This window comes from Podarcis pityusensis, assembly GCF_964106645.2.
Source record: "Podarcis pityusensis genome assembly, chromosome: 1".
Lineage (NCBI taxonomy): Eukaryota > Metazoa > Chordata > Lepidosauria > Squamata > Lacertidae > Podarcis > Podarcis pityusensis.
In genome coordinates, this window is record NC_138028.1 from 60,838,764 (window position 1) to 60,864,480 (window position 25,717).

The 25,717-nt window shown below is 39.5% G+C and overlaps 1 protein-coding gene and 1 long non-coding RNA gene across 7 annotated transcripts in view; one reads left to right on the forward strand and one right to left on the reverse strand.

Moving 5' to 3' along the window:
• Positions 1 to 25,717, forward strand: part of NELL1 (neural EGFL like 1) — a 391,785-nt gene that overhangs the window by 163,425 nt on the left and 202,643 nt on the right. The gene's annotated exons all lie outside the window — the stretch shown is intronic.
• LOC308474216 lies at positions 1,078 to 15,810 on the reverse strand. 3 transcript variants are annotated; one of them, XR_013984561.1, is made up of 4 exons: positions 15,724 to 15,796; positions 5,619 to 5,669; positions 4,400 to 4,694; positions 1,078 to 1,437 (listed from the first exon to the last, which is right to left on the reverse strand). It is a non-coding gene; the product is annotated as an uncharacterized lncRNA (long non-coding RNA). The 3 variants fall into 3 exon arrangements; XR_013984559.1 differs by lacking the exon at positions 5,619 to 5,669 and having other exon boundaries at positions 4,400 to 4,594; positions 15,724 to 15,810; XR_013984560.1 differs by lacking the exon at positions 5,619 to 5,669.

Below are 25,717 nucleotides of genomic sequence, written 5' to 3' on the forward strand. Positions count from 1 at the left end.
AAGCAACAGTAGAAGACTAAACAAAAAGTGAGAAGGTGTAAGGTGGATAAAGAGTAATGTTTGTAACGGTGAAAAGTTAAAGCTGAGGGCCTGAATAGAATCGCTGAGAGAAAGTGTATAGAGTGAAAGAGAATAATGATGTTTTCACATACAAAGCGCAAAGCACTTTTTGCTTCATTGGGTTTATAACACCAATGTAAAATCAATACTAGCCAGAATGCTCATTTCCATTACAAATACCTGTTCTGCATTAACCATGATTAGACATTCACATAAATAAGAGAAGGAAGATTAAATGGCAATTTAAACTTCATGTGTGAAAGTGCCCTAAGAGGAAGTCACAAAGGGACAATGTTATTGGAATAATATTCCAATTGGACTAATAGGACATGAACTAGGGAGTGATTCTTTTATTGGGGCTGATATATTCAAATTTAGGACAGGAGGGTGTTAATAGTAGGGTGCGTGGGTGTATGGTGTGTGTGTGTGCTTGTGTTTGTATGACTAGAACCAAACTTGCTTAGCTTCAGACTTTGTGTGGCTTCATGTTTACCTTGGCTGAACAAAATGTTATAGGCCACACATGAAAGAGATTGGAGAAAAGGTGACAAAGGGCTTGTCCACACCAGAGTAAAGTAGACCCCATCCCTGAATAGTCCCAGACCTTTCCCCCTTTAAATGTTTTTATTTATATATTCTGCTCACTTCAGACTTTCCAATGATTTAAAACTCCACATTTAAAGGAGGAAAGGTCCAGGACTGGGATAGGGAGGACATCATGCATATGCCCCTACATTAATGGGGAAATAGGCTGGTGAGAATTCACACTTTGCTTTGTTGTGAACAAGCCAAGAGAGAGAGAGAGAATCACTTTTGTCAGGGACTTAATTTCTTTATGCTCCTATGTTTTCCTAACTGTGCAACGTGATAAAGTCTTTGGCATAATCACTCTTCCACTTCCTGTATAACCTTAATGGAAATAATAATTTTGCAGTAATGCATCCTTGGTAGATGATAGCTTATAAGTGTGAACAGTAGGTTAGGTCCTGTAGTACAGCAAAATCCATACAGTATTAATTGGTTCTGAGCGCAACAAATATATATTTTCAAATTTCTTTTAAAATCTTGAGAATGGAAATGTCAACACAATGCAGCATTGCTTCAAGTTGTCCTTCTCTTTCATTATAGTATCAAAGTTGCAGCTGCTAGTTCACCACCTGTTTGCAGAGGACATTGTTACCCCAGAGTGCATTGCTAATTGCATTTCACAGCATGAAAGGTCATTCCTTATAAAATGCTAACGTTTTGTGGCTGTTTAAATTGACAAGGTAATATACAGTATAAGGTAACACTGTAAAGCAATCACAAACTGTGAGCTGGTGTGTGTTCTTCCCTTCCTGAAAGCTCAGGGTTTGCGAAGGTTACCTTTGGCAAGATCTGAAAAGAAGAAACGTCTGATAAGTGAGGGAAAAGATGGAAGTTGTAGGATGCAGTTTAGTAAATGCAAATATAGAGAACAAAAATATCGGCCTAGTAGAAGATAGGCAGAATTTTTTACCTCAAAATTATATTTTTCTAGTTTGAACTTAAGAAGACATTAAGCTAAACACATGATTATGGTGATGAATTTAGATATTAATATGCTTTAACTGCTATTGCTGCAGTCCTGTGCACAATTACCCACATATTCGTCCCACTAACTTAAGTAGGATTTATATACTGCTGTGTTGGTGATGGCAAAAAATATGTTGATGGCAGCATCCCCCACACTCACAACCACCCCTGAACTGTGAACTCTTTAGTTAATGACCACATTTGAAACAAAGGTTGGTTATTTCTGTGTGTGAAATATACTTGGAGTCGAGTGTGGATTTCATGCTCTTTATTCAGCTCATAGTAGTGAGGAATGAAAGTTTCCCCAAAATAGCTGCTTTATATACATTATTTACACAATGGGCCGCACGTGATTGGCTAATTCTGGGATTCTCCTGTAGGCCAATCAGGTTGCGGATTCACTTCCACCTGGAGCTGGATTGGGTGGCTCCTGTGGACCAATCATACTGCTGCATTGTTCTAGGACCAATCAGACTGCTGCATTGTTCTAGGACTAATCAGACTGCTGCATTCTGAATCCTATTGTTCTAGGACCAGTCAGACTGCTGCCTTTTGGATCCTATTCAACTCAGTACATAACAGTATGTTTAAGACTGATGTGTGTTTTCAGATTGGGGAAAGGTGCCAGTGTAGCAACCTCCATAGTCTGCAGCCCTTGATGCACTTTCTTGGAAATAAGCCTGCTGCTGAAGTGTAGGATTGGTGTGCTGGACTGTAAAGTAGAATAGAGTCCAACCAGTTACATGTATCCAACATGAAGATGAGAGATGTGTTGTAAAGAGGAAAACCTGGAGGGCTTTGTGATATGGTTGGATGTGGTAGATGATGCCTTGCTGATTGCAAAGAATGATTTGCGTAGATTGCCATCACTTTCCCCTTCTAAATGAAACTGCTGAATCTGGGCATGGCTAAAGAAAGCTTCACATTGAGCAGTGCTGCAACTGTAATCAGCAATAAAGTTCTAGCTACATATAGAGTAACGACAGACATCATTTTATGCTCCATTTTGAATTATTACTATTACTATTTTTATTATTCAATTTATATCCTGCCCTTCCTCTGGAAGGAACTGAGGGCAGCATGACTTTAAAATATTCACAACATTCAGAAATTAAGATATTTACAATATTCACAAATATGTCATATTTATATTTGTTGACTGATAGGCATGATTAGCTGCATGCCCAGGCGCTGTGACCTGCTATCCCATACCGTGTATGGAAATGAATGACCACTTGTGACAGCATACTTTTTTGTGGCTCAAATTAGGCATCAACTTTATTGATTACAAATGTGTTTTTTGGATTAGGCATATGCTGGTTAATTGACCAATGGGTTGAACCAATGGTGAGGGAATCTTATGACATGTATCAAATATATTTGTCTTGAGTGCCCCCAACTGGGGGCAGAAGCACCTCCTCCAGGATCCCTTTAATGGGATACCCCATTCCCTTGGAAGGGCAGACAAAGGCTTACAACCTCCCATCTGACCCTGACTAAAGCTTTTACCCAATGCCTTATCAGCTATCCAAGCCAACCCAAATACCTGCTCACTGCCAAATCACTCACATCTGCAGCCAACACTTTAGCCCAACCACAATATCTTTCAATCAGACATCATTCCCTGATGCTGAGAACTGGATGTCACCCAGAGGGTCTCTTTGTCAAACGTGATTTCAGGGTGCTGAATCTCCCAGCCACCTAACTGCTCCACCTTCTGCCTCATAGTCTGAGTCACTTTCTTTCTTGCCCAGTTGATATGAGCTGGGTCAAGGATGTCATGCCACTGCCTTGGTAGCAGAGGATGGTTCCAATTGATCAACCTCTGAGTTATGGGCCCAGTGCACATCCCAATTGTGCTTGCCCCTTGGTCCAGCTGCTATTGGCCAATCTGCAGTGGACCAAATTCAAAAGTTCCCAAGTTGGTAGGACAGGTTGTTAGTAGCTCCCATCATCTAGGGAATCCCACTGGTGGGATGTCACCATGCCATGAAACCACATACCACTGAAGGTAAGTGGAATTACTACCTTTGTTCCTGCTCATGCACTGCTTTCATACCTTACAGCTACTGTTCATTGCTTTTGGTGATTTATTCATAGGATCATAGGAAGCTGCTGTATACTGAGTCAAACATTGGACCATTATTTATTTATTTGCATTATGACATATTTTTGTTGTACACTGCCTTGAAGGCCCCCTGTTTTGGTGGGTAGAAGGCAGCCTATAAAAATTTGATAAAAAGAATGTTTGGCTTATGTTCTTCCCTTTTACAAGTGTCTAATTTTCACTTCATTTCCTACTCTGCATAGATAGATTTTATCTGCTCCTGTAGTGCCCCCACACTTTTGCAACCCTGAGGTTAAAAGCTTTCTTATGTCTCATTAATTTGCAATGATGTTTCAATTTTTAACACTAACTGTGCTCCTCTGATTAAATGATCGCGTTTCCACTGTATTTTCATAACAAGAACATAATTTAATTAATAGTAATAGATGCTTCCTGTGATAGGTGTTCTGAAACTACCAAAAATTTAATTTAAATGCTTTGAGTTCCATGCAGTATTCATTCCTGAACATAGTACTTACTATAACCCTCTAGATAATTAAAAATAAATTCAGGTTTGTCAGGATCTTGAAGATCACTGTTTTGGACATTCTGGCATAAGTTTTCAACTGACGTATAATCTCAAAGTGAACTGAAGTGGGTGAAATACAGCCATCAGCTATGTATGAGTAGATCTGATTGGAATTTACAACTAAGCTATGTGATCAACTTGTTGCTCACCTCTGTAGTAGTCTTGATGCCATATCCACATTCATGGATTCACTTGTGGGAGGGAGTAGTCCCAGCTGTTCTGAAAGAGGCAGTGATCCAATCACTCCTAGAAATATACATCTCAGGCTCGTTAGTTTATGATAGCTACCAACTGCCTGGACTTGGTGGTGGGCTGGATGAAGGCCAAGGAACTGACTTTGAATCCTGGTAAGGTGGAGATGATGGTGATATCAGCAACAACAGCAATTATCATTGTTATTGTACTCTTCCCATCTGACTGGGTTGCCTCAGATGCTTTGGGTGGCTTCCAAGAGAATATACAAAAACACAGCAGAACGTCACACATTAAAAGCTTTCCAATACTGGGCTGCCTTCAGATGTCTACAGATCATATAATTATTTATCTCTTTAACATCTGATGGGATGGCATTCCACAGCACAGGCATCACTACTGAGAAGGCCCTTCATCTGGTTCCCTGTAACTTCTCGCAATGAAGGCACCACTAGAAGGCCCTTGGAGCTGGACTTCAGTGTCTGGGCTGAACAATAGGGGCTGAAACACTCCTTCAGGTATACAGGGTCAAAGCTATTAAGGGCATTGTGCTCAGAAACATTGTGGGCAGGTGGTTCCTAAGCCTGTATAATTGGTCAATTGCCTGCTTAGGATGGGATCATGCTCCCTTAGTCTGGAGATGCTCTTGGATCTGTCTTTGACACTAGAAGCCCTGGTGACCTCAGTGGTCACCATTTAGCTGGCTGACTAAGTTCAAGGTGCTGGGTTTGGACCAGGATACCTGAGATATTTTCTCATCCGTTATCTATCCAACAAATCACTGCACTCTGCAGGTGAGGGCCTTCTGCAGATGCCATCTTACCAGAAGGTCCATTCTTTATTGGGCCTTTAGTTTTGTGTACCAACCCTTTAGAATCCCCTCCCCTGAATATTAGACAGGTGCACTCTCTGTTGCCTTGTCAGCATCTACTGAAAATCTTGCTTTTCCAACAAGTCATTTAGCAAGAGATCTTTCCCAGTCTGCATCTGTATCCAAATTGTTTTTATTATTATTTTTGTTCTATTGCTTTATTTCCTGTTGTTTAATACCCTAGGGTTCTTTGGAAGGAAAAATTAGGTATAATTTTAATAAATAATAAGCAATTGTGTGATGTGCTTCTATTGATGTTCACTCTTATAACATTTTAGTTACTGTGGATGAAAAACTACACATACCGTGTACATTTCAGGTTGAATTGTATAATTTCAACAAAAACATTTGCATGTCTGTAAGAATAAGAACAAAGACTCTATTATTCTACCTGTATTAATATTTTCTAGCTGTTGAGGTTATGTTTGCATGGGTATCTTTTATCAAACACTTAATATGCCGAGGGAGAGAGATTTCTTTTATTTATGTAATTCATAAACAACAAAATCAATTTGAGAATGCAACAACTTGTAAAGCTATGACGTGCCAGTTCTAGTGACACATTCTCTCACAAAGCTAAATGACATGTGACAAATTTATAGTGTTCTGAGTGTAACAGATGTATCAGATTGCAAAAGCAGTTGGAATAAAAGTTATTGCCAGCCCTAGGCTTTAGGGATTTTAAAATGGAGACATCTTATTCCCTGTCCTGTGCATCTCCTTGGAATATGGCGCAACAAAACTTAGCACAGTTTTGTACTAGCTGTATAGAGGAGTAGCATCACATATAAGATTCTGGTGCTTTTCATTACTACATGTGATGGTATTATTCTGATGGATGTCTGAAGCCAATGGAGAGGCAGAATCAAATTTTATAAAACAGAATAAAGTGTAGTGTCTGCTTTCCATTATGTTCTGTTTTGTAACATTTTAGATAGTGTGGCAGAAATTTTACCTGCTTTGGTTCTCCTTCAATCGGAATATTTTAGCTTAAGGAGAATTCCCAGTATGTTTGTTAGTACAGAAATGAATGACTTTCTCCCCTGAATTATTTGTTCTTAATTTTATCAAACTCTTAACATATACAATTTTCTGTTAATCCAAATAGATTAGATAGATAGATAGATAGATAGAGGTATAGATATATAGTTTTAATTCTAGCAATGATTAATGAACCTGGGCCACGTTTTTAGCTGTTGTTATTTTTATCTGTAAGCTGCCTTGAGTCCATTTCAGGGAAACTGGCAGAGGCAGGGAATAATAATAAGATTATTATTAATAATAATAATAATAGTAATAATGCCTTTCTCAAATGGACACCTGTGTGTTTTAAATCTCTGAAAAATAATGTTATCTTTCTGATCAGTGGTTTGATCAGGACACATGGGAATAATTTAAAGCAAGCAACTTCCATCCAAAAATACAAATCCTGTTAGAGGACCATGCCACAGCAAGTCAGTGCCTGCACATACCACTAAACCAACATTTCCAGGTTTAATAAAGCAAGATACGTGTGAGTTGTACGCAATTGCAGCCAGCCCCATTCTTGCCATTTTGCTCCTCGCTACATGTAAGCAGCAAAATAAACCAGAATCCAGCACTTAGTTTCATATTACCGTTGAAACTATTGTTAGGGACTTCACGATAAGGCGTGGTTATAAAACAATTGTTTAAAGGTTGAAAGAGTTTGACATACTTATCTTGATAAAAGAATGGAAATATTTTGATAATTTTCACGATTTGAAAAGTGGAACTGTGGTTCAACTCTTTTCACAGAGGTTAGGCCAAAGTAGCAGAGGAGTTAAACCATAAAAGGAAATTTATATGTTTAACCTTATTAAAAGTTCATGACAGGGGCAGACTGCCCAGTAACTGCCTTTCAGTGTAGTGGATGAACCTTCCTTGGGGTCTAAAACTGGGTAATCATAAACATTTTAGTTACAGGTCACTTCTATCCAAAACCAGAATAATGGAAGAAATGACTCAACATTCTTATTTTGTAACTCTGGAGACCACACAGAGGGATTTTGTGTATTTATAAATGTTTTTATTGTACCCGCACATTTGTACAAACATTAAGAAAGATATATGGGTCTGCCCAGTGCTTTTAGTGATTGTACTCACTGGTACAGAGTACCACCACTTCTGTTTTTGCTACACAAGACAGCCATTTTGTGCTGGCCTATCATACTTTTATCAAGATACGACTACCAGCACCTCTTTTTTAAAAAACAAAATAAAAAAGTACTGAGCCTACCCAACTATCACGATCACATTTAAATTTCCAATTACCCCATTTATACTTTGATTTGTAATTTTTATGAATGTTCTTTAAGCTATTGATATTTTAAAAAGAACTCTTTTGTACCAGGTTCTTTTTGGCTTATTTTCTACTTTGGCCTCCTTATACCTATTTCAGGCCTTCCTTTTCTTTCTTTTTTCTTTTTTGCACAACAGCATTTTGTTCCCATTTAAAGAATCTGATAAACAAATGTGATGGCATTAATCTTCAATGTTTAGACATATCCAGAGGTGTAGAATTACATCTTGTCAGACTGAAAGGTTAGTTGGCAGGAATGCCATCTTCCTTTTCTGACCTAATAATTCTTGCAATTTTGTTGTGGGTGTTACCCAGTTCCTATAATGCACTTTCAAGGTCATTCCGCTTCAGTGGTGGTAAGAAAATGTGATTTTCTAAAGAGCTTTACAATTGTCTTCAATTAAAATGCTTCATAAATAGCACATGCATATGTTCTCAATCCTTGATATAACGCTTTGAGATACGAGTATGAGCTTTTCTTTCTTTCTTTCTTTCTTTCTTTCTTTCTTTCTTTCTTTCTTCTCACAATCACAGTCCCTCTATGCAAAGCATTTGCCAATTTCCCTTCATATCTTCATTTTGATTACTGTGTCTGTCTCATTCATCTTTGTCATTTTTGCCCCCCAGGCTTTAACACAGAGATTGCAATTGGGTGCCTTCATTGTATTTATTGCTGAAACAGGGGTATAAGTAATGAATATGCAACTGCATCTGCAAATGTAAGGACAACCTGAACATTTGTAAATGTAGTCTCTTAATTCACATATTGAGAAATCACATAGTTTTACAACCCAGTTCTAATGATATGAATGGCAACAGTGCACAGAGTGTCTTAAACTACAGGCATATCCTATCTGCACAGTGCAGAGCAAGTTGGCTAGCTGCAATTCTCTTATTATCAGCAATGGTGTGGATGGTGTTATTAGTGGTGTGGTGAGTAAAACATGACTTTAACATAGCATGTTATATTCAGTATGTCCATTCCACATCTGCAGCTCTTTCTGTTCAGTGTAACAACTTTGAATGATTTCACTATGCTGTATCCAGCAGTAGTGCAATAAGCCATTCAGTTGTGAAGGCAGCCCTGTTTAGGGAAGTTTTTAATATTTAATGCTGTATTGTTTTTAACACTTGATTGGAAGCCGCCCAGAGTGGCTGGGGAAGCTCAGCCAGATGAGCGGGGTATAAATAATAAATTATTATTATTATTATTATTATTATTATTATTATTATTATCTGTCACCAGAACTTTTAGTGTAAAAGTGATGACCAGGTGAATATTCAGTCATGCTGCAGTGTAGTCATTGAGCAGTAGAAATAATTTCTTAAACTTAGCCAAATGCCTAATCTGTGGTTGTCCTTAGATTAAATATGAGTAACAGTCACTTTTCCTCTTATGTTACCAATGAAACAATATAAAGCATTGGTGAACGTGGGAGGGGGCATTCAAATTGAATATAATAATTTCTGTTTAAAATTTAGAAAAATTGGTCATGGGATGCAACTTTATGGGTGAAATGGTCAAGGAGAATGAGTCTGATGAGTCTAAGGATGCTAAAGAATGCGTGGAAATAGAAGAAGTTTTCAAACTTGTTTTTGTCTTGCACAGATGTTTTAAGCAGATGTGGAACTGTGTAGAAAGCAAGTTCTCCCCCCCCCCCATATCTTAAACCAAGGGGGAAAACGTATTACAGCTTTTTCAGAAATTGTTGATAACTTTCACCTTGTCTGCAGTTGCACAGACCCAAAGAATCCCTTAAGGCCCTTGAACTATGCACTCAAGGAAGTAAAAACATCAGTGAAAAATGTGGAGTTACCTTATGCATTCCTAACACCATCTGCCAACAAGACAAATGAAGAAAAGCACACAGTGCTCCTTCAGGCCTTGTTACTTTGGTGATTTTAAAAGTGAGCTTAAGGGAGATGTTAAAGATTGCACCTTTTCTGACTATCCTTCTTTAGATAACCTTTGAAAACCATTGGAATCTGTCTACAGTCATTTGGAGTAAGACTACTTGTTACTGTGGCAATGCATTCTCCCCTCTATTTGGTTTGGGGGCACTGATGATACCTCAAATTCTGAAGGTCAGGCTCGCCACAATGTTGTGCAGCTTACGTTAACCTGTTACCCTTTAGGTAACTTTATTTGCTTCTTGGTTTTGCAGCCTCTCCAGCTGAATCAATGCTATTGTGAAAAGGTCAGCCACATTTTGAAGAGCCTTCACTTTGTAATGGAATGCAATGCAGAGTTTGCAAGCTTTATTTCACACAAGAATCAATTTGAAGCCCCTTACTGATGTGGATGTGTGGTTTTCCTCTAATGATTTTTCTGTTAATATCAAATTTGTGTGAACCACAGCACATCTTTTTTTTCTGATAAGGAACTCATTGCTTGACAACAGTATCCAAATTTACCCTTTAAAGTAATCAGCATGTTGTTGCATTTTGGTTTTGTTGTTGATGTTATTCTGCGTAAAAGGCCCATGCAGGAAGAAATGAATGAAAAGGGCCTGTGTGAAGTTTTAGTGATTACAGACCTAAATATTTCCCTTGGGGGAAGGGGAAGTTGATTGGAGAGTACTTTTCTGTGCTCTGCTGCATCTAGGCTGACATACTAGGTATTCATTAATTATCATGGGATAATTCTTGAGGAGGAATAATGAATCACCCTCTTACAGTAAGTTTTCAAGTACACAGGAATTTGTGTGAAGGCAAACGGAATGGCTCGTCTATATTTTTTAAACAAAATTGATATGCAGGGTAAATTGTGCATGCTCATCATTTTATATGTGTTAAGGATAAATTTGATGGTGTCACCCTCTGATGCTTCTTTTTATTAGCTATAACGTTCTTTTCATATTCAGTTTAAAATTTGATTAACTTTTTTTTGTAAAACATTTTTATTCAATTTTTCATTATAATAGATGTCATGAACCTGGGGTCCCTAAGCTCTCTTTCATTTTGCAGTGTTGGAAATAGGCCCCTGCAGGGGGAGAAGGGCAGAACCGGGGTAGTTAATTCAGGACACATGTGGGAAAATGAGCAATATTCAAGCTGTGGGCCGTATTTTAAGTGAATGTGTTTTGGAATGGGTTATGGGAGTTTCACATAGCTTGCAAGGTATTTGGCTATTGTTTTTGTGAAGTTCTGTACCTCAGTCCTTTCATCCATGCACTGTATGGATCCATGCATCCATCCATGTTTTGTATTGAGTGTTTTTATCTGATTTTGGTAGCAAAAGTGCTTTTGATTTTTATTTTGAGATTTAAACATTGACTGAACAGTATCTTGTTGTTGTGCTTAGTGATAAATAAACGAAATTGCATTTTATTTGAAATTTCAAAGATCTAGCTGTGTAATTTGGAAATGTCACAGCCTTCCTCAGCTTTCATATTTGCCCAGGCTCCTCTTCAGGCTTTCTGAGACTCAAAAATTGGTTGTCTGGCTTTTGTTTTTACTTGTGAGGTATTATTGCATTGTTTAATTTCTGACCATTTATGTACTGAATCAAACTTACAGACATATGTATGTTCATCTACTAACTAGTCTGAGAGTTAGTGCTATCTTTGCCAGAAATACTTACATAGCTGTGTGAAATGCTTTGGCCAGAAGGCAAGCGAGTTATCATCTGTTAAGCCATTTGGTGCTTCAGGGGACAAACTGTGCTAATGCTGTTAGAACCACACTGAAGTCAGATGCTTGTATTTGATATTTTTGTTTAATGCTACACTTTTTAAACCTTGGGGGGTGTTTTGTTTTGCTGTGTGCCAGTTATATATCTCAGGCTGTTTTTATGGCTTCTTTCCAATATGATCTTAATGAATATAAGAAGATATGGAACCACGTTTCTGTGTAAGTAAATGTGCTGATTAACTGTGGAGGTATTTTTATTTATCAGCCGTGTGTGTGTGTGTGTGTGTGTGTGTGTGTATCCCTCAACAGACAAGATATACAACCTCCCAAGCAACATACATTAGAATCCCCCATAGCTGTGTAAAGTTCTATTTCCTATTAATTCACAGCTTATTCTGATATGGTATAGCATATTCTGTTTTTTTATTATTAATTTGCAGACTATTCAATTATTGTAACTGCAAGAAAATAGCACTTCCTTGTAGTGAATCTCTGATCTGATTGTTTTGCATGTGTTTCGCTACACTATTTGTATAAATAAATTTGTACTTGCACAAAGTACACACAATGTACTATTTGTATTTATATCAGTATGAGTGCACATAAAACTGGAGTTAATTTTAGCCTTGTTATTTGCATCAGTTGTATCCTTCATATATTTTATTTTGGAAGCACTGCACACTGAAAAACATTCTACTTAATTTAATGATCTAACTTAAGTCTCGGTTATTTTGTTCATACTCTAGAAAATGAATTTAAATAGGTAAATGTGTGAGATGCACTAAAAACAGGAGCTGAAACTGGAACATATTTATGAATAGTACTCATGATGCCTTTTAAGATGTCATTGCTAATAGTGAGATGTAAAGGTACCACTACTCTGGCAAGTGGAAGCAGCATGCAATAGGCAAAGGTGTAGCATGCTCTGTTAAGTTAGGTAAACCATCAACTTGCCCAGAGGCAAATCATACATGATTCTGTTTTCTTCTCACTGTGGCAGAATGTGTTTTGCAGGCAGCTGTTACCTCGGTAGAGTCTTGGACAGACTGCCACAATTTGACCCCATTCGTTTTATATGGCAGCCCGCCAGGAGCTTGGTTAATCTTCTGTTTCTGCTCTCTGCTTGGCCTTGCAAATACAGCACGATTGTTAAAACTGGAACATCATCAACAACAATCCCAGTGGGCTGCTGTTTATTTAGTATCTCACAAATGGTGCAGAGCAGGTTTTAGGCTTTTTTTCTCTTTTTCCCATTTTTGGTTGCTCCATTATAAATGTTAATTGTTGGGACTTAGGCTGTGGCATTCTGGATCAGTGCAGCAGCAGGCTGTATTTATTAAAAATGACATAATCGTCATTTTATTTTTTTTTGGTCAGGATCTACCTCTCTTAACTGCCACAACATATTGGCTACACATAACAATGAACCAGCCTTTCTGATGTGGTTTATCGGGAATAAACAGTGTGCTAGTGCATACTGCCAAATTGCTCCTGCTTCACTCTTCCCCTGGTATGAGTGGAATAAACAAATCAGCAAAGCTGGTTACATCCAAACCAAGGATTATGGTTTGTTGTTGGCTTAATTATTGCAGCTTGTTGGGCAGTAAAAACAACAACCTCATGACCTCTAATTGGATGTAATGGGAAGCCAAGGGTCCCTCGTTTGTTTATCCTGCTTGTACCAAGGGAGAAACAAAGCAAGAGTAATTGGTCAGTGTACACTAGCATGCTGCTGATTCCTGATAAACTACCACAAGCAGTCATGGTGTGGCAGAAAAGTAGAACTTTTTTCATTCCCCCTTATTCCACTTTATTCCTTTCCATGCCATCTTTAATTATTTACTATAGTCAACCTGAGATCTAAATAGCAAGTGGAATATCGTGGCCTCATTTGCTTCTCTAGGCCTTTACCGTCCCACCATTCTTAAAGGTTAGATGGCACTCCAGAATGGCATGTGATGGTTTGTGTGGATGTACTGTCCACTTAAGAGACGCAGGTGGTGCTGTGGTCTAAACCACTGAGCTTCTTGGGCTTGCCGATCAGAAGGTCGGCGGTTCGAATCCCTGTGATGGGGTGAGTTCCCGTTGCTCAGTCCCAGCTCCAACCTAGCAGTTCGAAAGCACACCAGTGCAAGTAGGTAAATAGGGACCTCTCTGGCAGGAAGGTAAATGGCATTTGCATGAGCTGCTCAGGTTTCGCCAGAAGCAGCTTAGTCATGCTGGCCACATGACCTGGAAAAACTGTCTGCGGACAAACATCTGCTCCCTCGGCCAGTAAAGCGAGATGAGCGCTGCAACCCCAGAGTTGTTCGCGACTGGACTTAACTGTCAGGGATCCTTTACCTTTACCTTTACTGTCCACTTACAGCAGGAATTTCAGCTGGTATTCCTGTATTTGGTTATAATTGTGGCTAATAACAAGCAGAAGAACTGGTTTTGTGGGGTTTTTTGTTGGTTTTTTTCATTCATTTAAGAAAAATTAAGACTTCTCCTTAATTTAAACACTTCAGGTCAGTGGGCAGTATCCAACAAAGTGATTCTGGTAGTGCAACAATTTTTTGCTTGCACTATGGAACGAGAGTCCCATGGACTGCAAGAAGATCAAACCTATCCATTCTTAAGGAAATCAGCCCTGAGTGCTCACTGGAAGGACAGATCTTGAAGCTGAGGCTCCAATACTTTGGCCACCTCATGAGAAGAGAAGACCCCTGGAAAAGACCCTGATGTTGGGAGAGATTGAGGGCACAAAGAGAAGGGGACGACAGAGGACGAGATGCTTGGATAGTGTTCTCGAAGCTACTAACATGAGTTTGACCAAACTGCAGGAGGCAGTGGAAGACAGGAGTGCCTGGCGTGCTCTGGTCCATGGGGTCACGAAGAGTTGGACATGACTAAACGACTAAACAACAACAACAATGGAACAAGACCTCCCTCTCCTCTTGCAGTGCACCCCACGCATTCCCCAAATCTGCTTCAGAGAGTTGGGGAAATTCCAGAACAGATTCAGGGACCATGCAGGGAGCGGATAGGGAAGGGAAGTTCCATTGCACAGCTGAAAGTCCTTGCATTAGCAGAGATACAGTACTTGATTGGATACTGCCCATTATGAGTGATCTACCTTACAAAGTTGTTGTAAACTTCATTGGGATTTGTATGGAAGACCATATAAAAATATTTTAAATAAATTAAACGGCAAGATGGGAATTATACTGGTATCTACTAGAGTTGTCCAGTAATGAATTAATATTGCTTAAAGAGTTTAGATTAATTATGGATTAAATGTTCATTCCATTTCCTGTGCGTTCTAGTTTTAGGCCTTTTAATATTTAAATACTGTGGTTGACCTGCATGGCAGTGTGCAAGTTCAAGGAAGTAAGGGTGATTTTAATATTAGCCTAAGATATATCAGGGATTGGGGTGGGTGGGTGGGGGGAGAGATTACATGTGCTTGGATAGCAAGAAACCACACTGTTAATGTAAAACTGCGAAGTGTTTGAAAAAAGTTTGAATTTGAGAAGTAGTAATTGTGAAGCAGAGAATTTCAAGAGAATCATGAGGCAGAATGTAAGCTGATGCCTATGAGGTAGGGGATATACTTGGCCTTTCTGAAAATAAGTCTTCGCACCTGCATTTCTGCATATTTGTCACCTTTTAGTATGCCTTTGCCTATTGCTTTCAAACTGTGTTGTATTTTATATCAAAGTGTAGCTTGTAAGCTCTTCATGACGCCTGCTGTGTTGCTTCCTGTACTCTAAAAAGCAAAGTGTGTACCACATATGTGCTGTTTTGGAGGTTCAGCCAATTTGGGGGGTTGGGGGGGACGGAAAGTGTAAGGGAGCTCATTGCACAAGCAGAAGACCTTGCGCAGTGCTCTTGCGCACAGGACACATTAGGTCAATACAACATTATGTATTTAGAAGACATCCAAAGCAATTGATGGTTTATGTTTCACATATGGCAGAGGGAAGGGCATCCCACAGGCCAGTGGCAGAAAATGGCTGTTTTGGGGTTACCACTCTGAAATACTTTGTAGGGTGTGAAGCCATATTTAAAGCTTTGCCTGATCTAAGTCATTGGTCTTCAGCTGGTGGGTCTTATCTGAGATGGGTTTCAACAGCAGTACTACCACTATGCAATTGTATGATATAAATTAAGAAATGGACTCCCAAATGCATGTTTGGGTTAACAGTGGTTCTCTGGTCTGAAAAGGTTGAAGGCTACTCATCTAAGTGATCTTAAAGATCCAAGTAGGTACAAAGGATCTTTCAGGTAAGCTGGGCCCAATTTGTTTATGTTTCTTTCCTTTAAAAAAATATGTTTAAGGGTACTCTCATTTTCCTACTCATATTGAAACACTGCCCCTCAATGAGACCAAACTTAGATTCAAAAAATGTTTAGGGGTATGCATACCCCTGCGTACCCCCAAAAAGCACTGACTTTGTATGTTAGCAACAAACCTTGAACATGGCTAGTAGCTGGCTGGTAGTCAGTGCAGGTCCTTCAGTGCATGTGCTGTACTCAACAACCTGGCCACAGCTACTGGCTACAGTTTCTGAAACAGTCTCAAGGAAAGTCCCACATAAAGTGCATCACAATAGTCTAATTATGAGGTTACCAATGCATGAATCATAGTGACCAATCTATCTCTAACTAGAAAATAGCATAGTTGACATATTAACATAAGCTGAAAAGATGTGTCCCTTGCCCTCCAGATTACATGGCGCTTCAAAGACAAAGATGCATCTAAGAGCCAAACCCCAACCTAACCTATTCCTTCAGAGGGAGTGAAACCCTGTCCAGGCCTGATAAACTCCCCAACACATAGATTGTCTGTCTTATGATTTAGTCTGTTCGTTGACCTTCAGTTTGCTGGTCCTTATGAATCAGGCCAGATTGGGAATTTCTCGCTTGGTGCATATAGTCTGTTTTCCTCCTTGTTGTGTTTTTGTGTGTGCCCTTAATACAGATGTGGATATCTGAGTGCAGAGCTATATTTTTCGGATCAGAAACTGAAGTCTGCAAAATGTGAAAATTTTTGCATATATGTGTATAATCTGGTATAAAGGAGGCATGACATAGTATCTACATTTGACTTTGTTTGTTAAAATGTATTATATTACTTGATAATTATAAAACATCATTAAAAGAACCTTCATGTACAAAAGTGAAAATATACTGTTCCGTTTACGTGAGAATATGATTTGTGCATTCTTTGCAGAATATACACGGTCCATAGCAAAAATGTACAATGTAATGCATTTGCGATTTAGCATAATGATAGATCTCAGCTTCATGAATTACACCTCCAGGCTGTTGTGTGGTGTGCTGTAATTTCATTGCGATAATTAAATCATCCGTGAAACAAAACAAAATACCAAACTCAACACATGTTAATCTAATGCATTTATAAGATGTCAGAGCTGCTTCCAGATCCTAGCTCACAGAGGATCACGCTAGCCAGCGATCATTAAACAAAAGTCTTTATTGAGTTACAGTTTCCATTCTCAAGCTGCTGCGTGCAACTCTACGTCTCATGGTTAGATCGGCGAAGCTCCATCTGAGTCTCCGCCCCCTGTACACCAGTTTAAGATTCTAGCCTTACTCCACCTCTTCCGTCTCTCCTTTCTCCTCTGGGTCCTGCTACCCCCCCGGGGTCCCTTCCTTCCTGGATTCTTCTGACGCTGACGTTGACCCCCCTGACTCCTCCCCGTCTTTTCGGCGGGCTTTGGGACCTGGCTCCCTATCCGGGCTGCCAACTGCACCGCCCTCCTGTACATTTGAACTTGGCGCGCGCGCCCAGCCTTCAACCTTCCTCTCGACCGTTTCCTCGCTCCCCGATGGAGGCGTGGCCAATCCTGACTCATGTCCTCCCACTGGCAGTGCGCCGCCTGATCCCGATGCCTGGGACTCCTCCCCCCTACTGCACTCTGGTGTGGACGCTGGTCCTGATTTCCAACTGCTTCTCTCTGAGTCCCCTCTGGCCCCTTCTTCCTGGGGTGTCCCCCTCGGCACCCCCCTTGCTCTGACCATGGGAGCCCCTTTCTGTGAATCTTCCGATTCGCTGGAAAGACTCAGAGACCTCGGACCGCTGTCATCGCTAACATTACCTTCGGACTCCTCCCCCTCGCTCTCTATTTCCTCCCTTTCCTGTGCCTCTGCTCCTGAACCCCTGACATAAGATATTATTTATTTATGTGTGTGTGAGAAGAAATGTAAATTAAAAGTTGCAAATGCTACTGAAAGTCATGCATAAAGCTTTCAATCCAGTTTAAGAAGATGGTGTGATGAACAGTTGGAAAAATTAAGTACAAAGCTTTGTTCAATGACCTGTATTGATAAATTACCAGTTAATTAATACATCACTATCCTGATGCCAGTTCTTATTGCAGTGATGGGTCAACATCTGAAAGGCACACAGGAATAATCTTTAATATTTTTGAAGAGTGGCCTAGACTGCCATAGGATATCTGTGGTTCTTCCATACCATGACTACCAAAAGTAGTTCTTGACTAGCTTGTTATTAAGGATACTGGTGCAGCACACTTACCCAGTATTACTTTTTCTGGAACTTGCAAAGCCAAATGCCACCCCCAGAGCATCCCTGAAGATGCCTGGCATCATCATTAATATAATTTTGCATTCCTTAAGGGGCCCTCTTCTGAGTATCTTCAAATATATATATTTTTTAAAAAAAATATGCCCCAAAATTATTGTTTCTAAATGATGTACAATTACAGTCAAAAACAGACCTGAATATCCCCTGCAAACATGCAAGCCAGACAAGCAACTTACTTCCTGTTATAATCATGCAGTTCTGAAATTCCCCCTTCTCACATGGTTCCTATTCATTCTTAAACATCATTTGACTAGCTTATTAGTTTTACTGATTGTTGGATATGGATGGAATAACCAAAATTTCCTATGTTATTTGCACTTTATTACAAATAATGCCTTCTGTACTGAAATTCAACTAACAAGCTCTATCAGGGAGTTTTCCCCTGTCCCTGCCCCCCATGCATACCCCATGTAACCCCAGAATAGCTCAGGGGTGGATGTTGGGAGAAACCCCAGAATAACAGGTGTGGGGAGGGAAGGAGCTGAAATGCTTGCCCCAATAGAACAGTTACCTTAGTGTGACGTTGAATTCCTCCCAGTATGTCACCCCAGTACTTCAAAAGGCTCATCCAGGGCCTTTCTTCATTCTCTTTTGTCCAGGTTATAGGATGGCACTGGGAAGGCCCTCCTTCCTGTCCAACTTCAGATCAAATCCATAGTGGAATCAGGATTCACCAAACCCCCAAATGAATCAAAGTATTATGAGCTGCATGGATGAACTTTATTTAAGTGGCTTGTTACCTTGAGATTGCAATCTTTGGGCATAACTGCCTGTGTTTCCTTCCTGTTTTAGGAACCAGAATTCATTCCATGAATCAAGTAACATTAAATAAAACATATTCATGGGAGAAAACTCTCAGTTATCACACAAACTTTGAAATACAGTGGTGCCTCGCAAGATGAAATTAATCCGTTCCGCGAGTCTCTTCGTCTTGCGGTTTTTTCGTCTTGCGAAGCACGGCTATTAGCGGCTTAGCGGCTATTAGCGGCTTAGTGGCTTAGCGGCTATTAACGGCTTAGCGGCTTAGCGGCTATTAACGGCTTAGCGGCTTAGTGGCTTTAAGAAAAAGGAAACAAACTCGTAAGAACTCGCAAGACGTTTCGTCTTGCGAAGCAAGCCCATAGGGAAATTCGTCTTGCGGAACGACTCAAAAAATGGAAAACTCTTTCGTCTAGCGAGTTTTTCGTCTTGCGAGGCATTCGTCTTGCGGGGCACCACTGTAACAAACAAACTTGTTTCTAGGTAAAGGCCTGATAATAGACTAAAAAGCGATATTTTGTAGTAAATAATATTTTCTATTTACATACTGTATTATGTTATACAAAATATTAAAATAATAATATGGGTTATGGCCATATTTGCCATCCCAGTTCAGAAGTTGTTGATCTATAGTATAATTCTCTTCAGGTACATTTTATAACAATTCTTTCCCCCCTAAGTTTATTCTGTGTTGGCAGCTATTATTTCATCTCCAGTACAGTGTATATTCCAGAGTTTGGCATACACAAACCTTTGAAGTTTCTTCCTTGTTTTAAGTGCCAGCTTGCCATTAGTCAGAAATTAGTTCCAGCTGTTCTGAGACCTTTATGCTCTTCTTCAAGGTTCAGGTATCCTACGATATCTTAAGTGAACATATGAGAGCCCTAACTACAGTAATTGAAGATTAAGTTGAGAACACAATGAGCATAATCCAGCCAAAGCTAAGCACTTTTTAGTTCCGTCGATTTCAGTGAGCAGTGAAGTACATGCTTAACTCTCAGTGGGATATCAGAGTGCGCGACTTCAGCTTGATTGTACTCAACACAAAACTTAACTATTTTCAGTAGTGCAAAATCTGCTGTAGGCATGAGAAATTCTCACAAAAGAATACATTTAAAATATAATTGGGCACTAAAGAATACCTTTTCCCCACACAAAGCATTAAATATAAGCTGTGGAATCAAATCTAATTGGTAGGATTTTTTAATAATAAAAAAATAAACCTCAGGATGTAAGGCTGAGTCACTAGGACAGTGTTAAATCAAATTAAGTTACCTAAGACTTATTATGATACTTTCCATAACAGGAGCATGAATATCTGTAAGAGGTGACAGGTTCATTGAATGTTAGCTTGTGAACTGAACTTCGAAATTGCATTAGATATTACTTTCAGAGTCAGTAGGCAAGACCCTTACTTTGGAAAAATATGAGTAGGACAGTGTAAAAAAAAAAAAGAGAGAGAGCGAGAGAATCGAAATGTGACTATCTTTGTATGTCAACAGACTATGTAGCAAAAGTTCTCAATTCTTTTGTTTCCTGTCCTACAGAGAGCCTCCTACCGCATTGTAAAATTCTTTTTTTGTAGGGATTGTTTATGACTATAACATTTCATATTATCAAACTGAATTTACTTTAAATCAGTGCACATTTGAATATGAGATTGAAATGTATCCATTTATTTAAACTGTACCAGTAGCCTTTTGCTGACTAAGGTTTTGGCAGTTGATGGGAATGACTGTCCAGTTAACAAACAAGTATTATGTAATTCAGGCATAGGCAAACGCGGCCCTCCAGATGTTTTGAGACTACAATTCCCATCATCCCTGACCACTGGTCCTGTTAGCTAGGGATGATGGGAATTGTAGTCCCAAAACGTCTAGAGGGCCGAGTTTGCCTATGCCTGATGTAATCTTTCAGCACTATTTCACCTTTCTTTTCCTTTTTTCTTTCTGTTGGAAACAAATATGAAATGCAATATGCAATGATTAAATTAAAAGTGATATTACTATGAATATACACTTGGTTCATTAACATATTTTAAGACTATAGATAACATTGGGCTGGATCCAGAGCTGCATTTCCGTAAACAGAAAGCTTGCTTATGTTTACAGAAATATCTGCAGTCCAATGGAGACTCCTGCTGAAGAAACAGTGAGGAAGGTGGTTCTCCCTGCAGCCTTTTGGGCCACCTCCCGTAGTGTTCTGGGGAATCCTGTAACCTTCTGGAGCTGATTTTCAGGGGGCACAGGGGGCTGCAGGGGAAAGGAGGAGCCAGCAAATATGACTGCCCACTTTTCCCAGTTGGAGTAAGCAGGATTCCATTCATGGGAACTGGAGCCAAGCTATTTAGGTTGGCGTAAGGACCTTGCTATGGTTTACATTGGTGCTGTATTTGAAACCAGTGAGGAATTTGCTCCTGCAAGCAAATTGGCAGCTTGCAGGTTTTTGCCTACTTCATAGCAACTCTCACAACTTCGGCAGATAAGGCATTGGGCTGGATACTTAGTCATGTGGGTATTCTATTAAAGGAGTCCAGAAGGAGTGACTCTGTCCACACAGGGACTGAAGGGCCAAAACACCTCTCCCAGTGGCGCCCTGTATGAGGTCATGGGCCCCAATCCATGTCAGGGGCATCTCGCCAGCACAGGGTCAACCCCACTGGGTTCCTATCTATTGGGCAGCAAGTGGGCTGCCTAATGCTGGATACACGCTCAGTGACTTAGCCAAAACTACTCTTACCTGTAATTAATAAAGTTGTGGCCTAATTCAACCCAATACCAATATCCTATGTTTATTTTCTCGGTTCTCCCTGCACTGGCTGCAGACATCATATGCCTGTGGCCGCAATAAAGTTGCACAGGCAGTGCAAAATCACAAGCTTCCTTTTTTATATTAATTTGCTGAAAGCATTTCTTGAAAAAACAAATAACTCAATTTTTAAAGTATTTTGTCCCTTTTCTTAATTTGTTGTTGATACGTATACAAAAAAACAAATGAAAACACAAGACCTTTGGTCTATAGGAGAGTGAGGAATTGCTCTTGAGGAGTATTAAATTATATGTTACTTTTTAAAAAAGTTTTAAAAATAGCTACCTAAATATTATTTTCCCCTCAAGCTGACATCTGAGTTAATGTAAACAGCTGTTTGATAGAAAATAAACTTGTTTTGTTAAAATACTTGCTATCTCAAATCCCAAGTCACCAGAAAAATAGGATTACTGCCTGTGAATGAGGTGATATAGTGGTAGATTATACCTTTAGGCACAGTGCTGAGCAAGAGGTAGAATGCTGGATGTGGAATCCAAGCAGGCACCCTGGCTTTAAAATAGTCTTTTGAGAAAAAGAATCTCTCTATTTTTTAAAAGCAGCTTTTTCTCAAGAGTGATTATAATTCCTCAATTTCATTCCTACTTCTAATCTGCCTAGAAACAGAATCCTGCTCTTTCCTAAGCATATTGTACAAGCTCCAAAGGGAGGTAGTACACACTTGCTTTATAATGCAGCATGATTCTGAATACAGTGGTACCTCGGGTTAAGTACTTAATTCGTTCCGGAGGTCGGTTCTTAACCTGAAACTGTTTTTAACCTGAAGCACCACTTTAGCTAATGGGGCCTCCTGCTGCTGCCGCGCCGCCGGAGCACGATTTCTGTTCTCATCCTGAAGAAAAGTTCTTAACCCGAGGTACTATTTCTGGGTTAGCGGAGTCTGTAACCTGAAGCGTGTGTAACCCGATGTACCACTGTACACAGATTGTTGTTTTTTTAAGAAGGAAGGTAGGCATGTTACATACAATGACATGTTCACCACCATATCTATCTTGGCTGTAGTGGCATCTTGTAACATATTCACTTGGTAGGGCTGCAGTTTTTAACCTTGCTGTTTTTATCAGAAGAGGACTTGTTCAGCAGTTATTTTGGAAAGAGTGTCATTACACATGTGCAGAGCACAATCGTGTGTGTTTTTGTGTGTGAGAGAGATGGAATAGGAATGCCCTATCACAAGCTAGACTTCATTGCAACTCAAAGGGCCTCTCTGGTGGTTCCGTCAGAGACAGTACTGCTATCTGAGATGTGCTTTCAGATAGCTGGGTCCTAAGCCATATAGGGATTTATATGTCAAAGATATCACTTTGCATTTCATGTTGTAATGAATAGGTGGCTAGAGCATATCTTCCAGCTGCAATCTCCAAACTGTCTTGAAGGGAAGCCCCACATAGAGTGTATTTAGTATTCTAACTGAGAGGTTCTAAGGCATTTCTGTGGCTGGTAGACTTCCTTGTCCAGCAGCTGGTATACTAGCTGGGAATAAGCAACTCTCTGCCACCGTGTCCACTTCGGTCTCCAGCAACAAAGTAGAGCCCAGCATCAAACACTCCTGATTCTTCAAGAGAAGTGCAAAACTACTCAGAATAGACCATTCCCTAATTCGGGAGGCCAGGATCCAGCAATCCACAGCTCCTCTTGCCTGGATTCAGCTTCTGTTCAACTGGATGCCATCAGCCCATTGCTGATTCCTGACAGAGTTAAGCACCTGCACAGCCTCACCTTATCTTGATGTAAATGAGATATTGAGCTGGGTGTCTTCAGAATACCAGTAACACTTCAACTCATAACCCCACAATGACTGCTCCCAATGGTTTCATATAGATGGTTGCCAGATAGTTCCCAGGACCAATTCAAGGTGCTCACATGGTGTTTAAAGCCCTAAACACTTAGGCCCCAAATGTCTACTTCCACTCCTACAGACCCTAGGGTATTCAGCTTGACAGAAAGGACTCTCTTGGTTGATCCACCACCCTCAGAAGTGTGGGGAATAATGGCCCAGGAGAGGGCTTCCTCTGTAGCAGCCCTTAAATTTTAGAACTCCTTCTCCACATATATGCATCTATACAGCTTCCACTGTACACTGAAGACAGTTAAGGTATAGCAAATTATTGAGCCAGTGTAGATTTCACAGCAGACTTATAAGATCTGTTGCTAAAGAAAATACTGTAATCAAATCAGGCAGCCTGGCTGGATTTTTTTTTTTTAATGCCTGGATAATTTTATGGCCATTATTAACCCTGGCAGTTGTAAAAGAAAAGGTAAGTAGACATGAATAGGCACTATGGACTTACCTTTCTGTGTAAAACTGCATACTTAAGCAATTATATGAAGTGTGTGCATATTTTCTCATTGGATCTGACATAATAGATCTTACGTAAGTGACCAATTTTAGAATAATGCTGTGACATTAAGTCTCAATTTGGTCACTTAATGATCTGTTATTCCTGATTTAATGATAAGTGCTAATAGATTCAAAAATGCTTTGAAATTCTAGATTACTTTGTATATAACTAGGCATGTGAGTGTTGCAGATCTCGTGAGTGGCTATGATTAACAGATGGGAGGGAAAGCAGCCAATCAGAAAGGATCTTGGTGTTCTCCTGGTACTGCAGGTAGCAGTGTAACAGTACTTAACACCCTGTTTACCCAGGGGAAAAGCATTAAGAGAACTAATTCTGAGGAGATACTTTTTTTGTGCCAGATACTCATGTATGTATTCAGGCTGTATGGGAAGAGAGAAGCTCTGGCAGACATAGCAGTTGTTTAAGCAGCAGAAGAGTGGAGCTTTTCATCACACTAATAAAGAAAGGAAATATATATAGTTTGTGCTCTGAGCTGTATGTTATACTCCCAGTTGGGATTGGCACTCCAGTGGCATCACCTCTCTCCCCACCACCCTGCCCCCATACTTCATCACTGCTCAAGGTGTTAACTCTTGAGTTGACCTTCACATAGTGAGTTTCATTGTCCTCTAGTGTGTCTGCTAAAGATGCAGTGCAGGGACCATAATGTTTGTTATGTAGAAGAAAAATTAAAATATTTTTTTGTTTTGTCCATTTCTAGTCAAAGATTATCTTAACAATATCATTAGAAAGTTGCATGGGTATACGTGGGTATAGTCTATCTTTTGCATCTGGTTTCTGTTCTGAAACAGTGACTGAGAAACTATTTTTTTTTAGGAGAATGAGGGTGGAATTATTGATTTTAGCCCTTGGCAATGGATTCTCAGTTCTTTGATTTGTTTCTTTCTGTGGAAGAAGATCTCTGTTTGTGATCACACACATGGAATTTAAAATGCAAGCTGTCCTTGATATTCTTAAAATGGTGCTATCCTTAGGGCCAGATATTCATCTTTATGTGCTGCTGGTTGGCTGAAATGTAAGGTATCGATAAAGTGCTAGAATGTGTTTTAGAAAGGTTAAAAAAAAAAGTTTTAGCAATAATACCAAAGAAAAGACTTGCATTAACACAGGTATAATTTGCTTTGGAATTGTGCAAACAATTAAGAGTGGCTTATAAATAATTTAAATAAATAACATAAATAACGTATTTTGAAAAGGTGTAAATAATGTCCAATTAAATTTCCTCATAAAATGCCAGCATACTGTGTGCTTAGAGCCAAATTGTTCAGTGTTTATGCAAATGTCACAGAACATTGTAATCTCCATAGACCTTTGGCTAATCGAGCATTCTATGGCTTTTTAAATGTATTTGTGAGAGAGGGGTTATTGTTTTGTTTTTGTTTTATTATGTATTTTGTGTTCTCATTTTGTGTTTTTGTTGTTGTGAGCTGCCCTGTGATCTTTGGGTGAAGGGTGGTATACAAATCTAATAAATAATAATAACAAATTTTGTACCTAAGTGACTTCACTTTTTGAGAAAAGCTGTATTTACACACAGGGATACAGGAGAGGCTGGTAGAGAGACTGATAAAGGAGAGACATTCCTTTAGATAACTGGACTCCCAAGTAGTCTAGGGATTTATAACACTTTAAATTTGGCTCAGTAGGATACAGAAAGCCAATTCAAGTTCTTCTAGATTGGTGTAAATATGCTCACCAAACAGGATCTCCTGATGTCCTCAGAGCTGCATTATGCACTAGCTGCAGCATCTGAACAGCCTTCATGCCCTGTGTAGAACAAGTTACAATAATCTAACCAGAAGGTTACATAAGCATAGATTGCAGTAGCTAGTCTGTCATGATCCAGGAATGGCCATAGTTTTAACCAGCCAGAGCTAGAAATAGGCA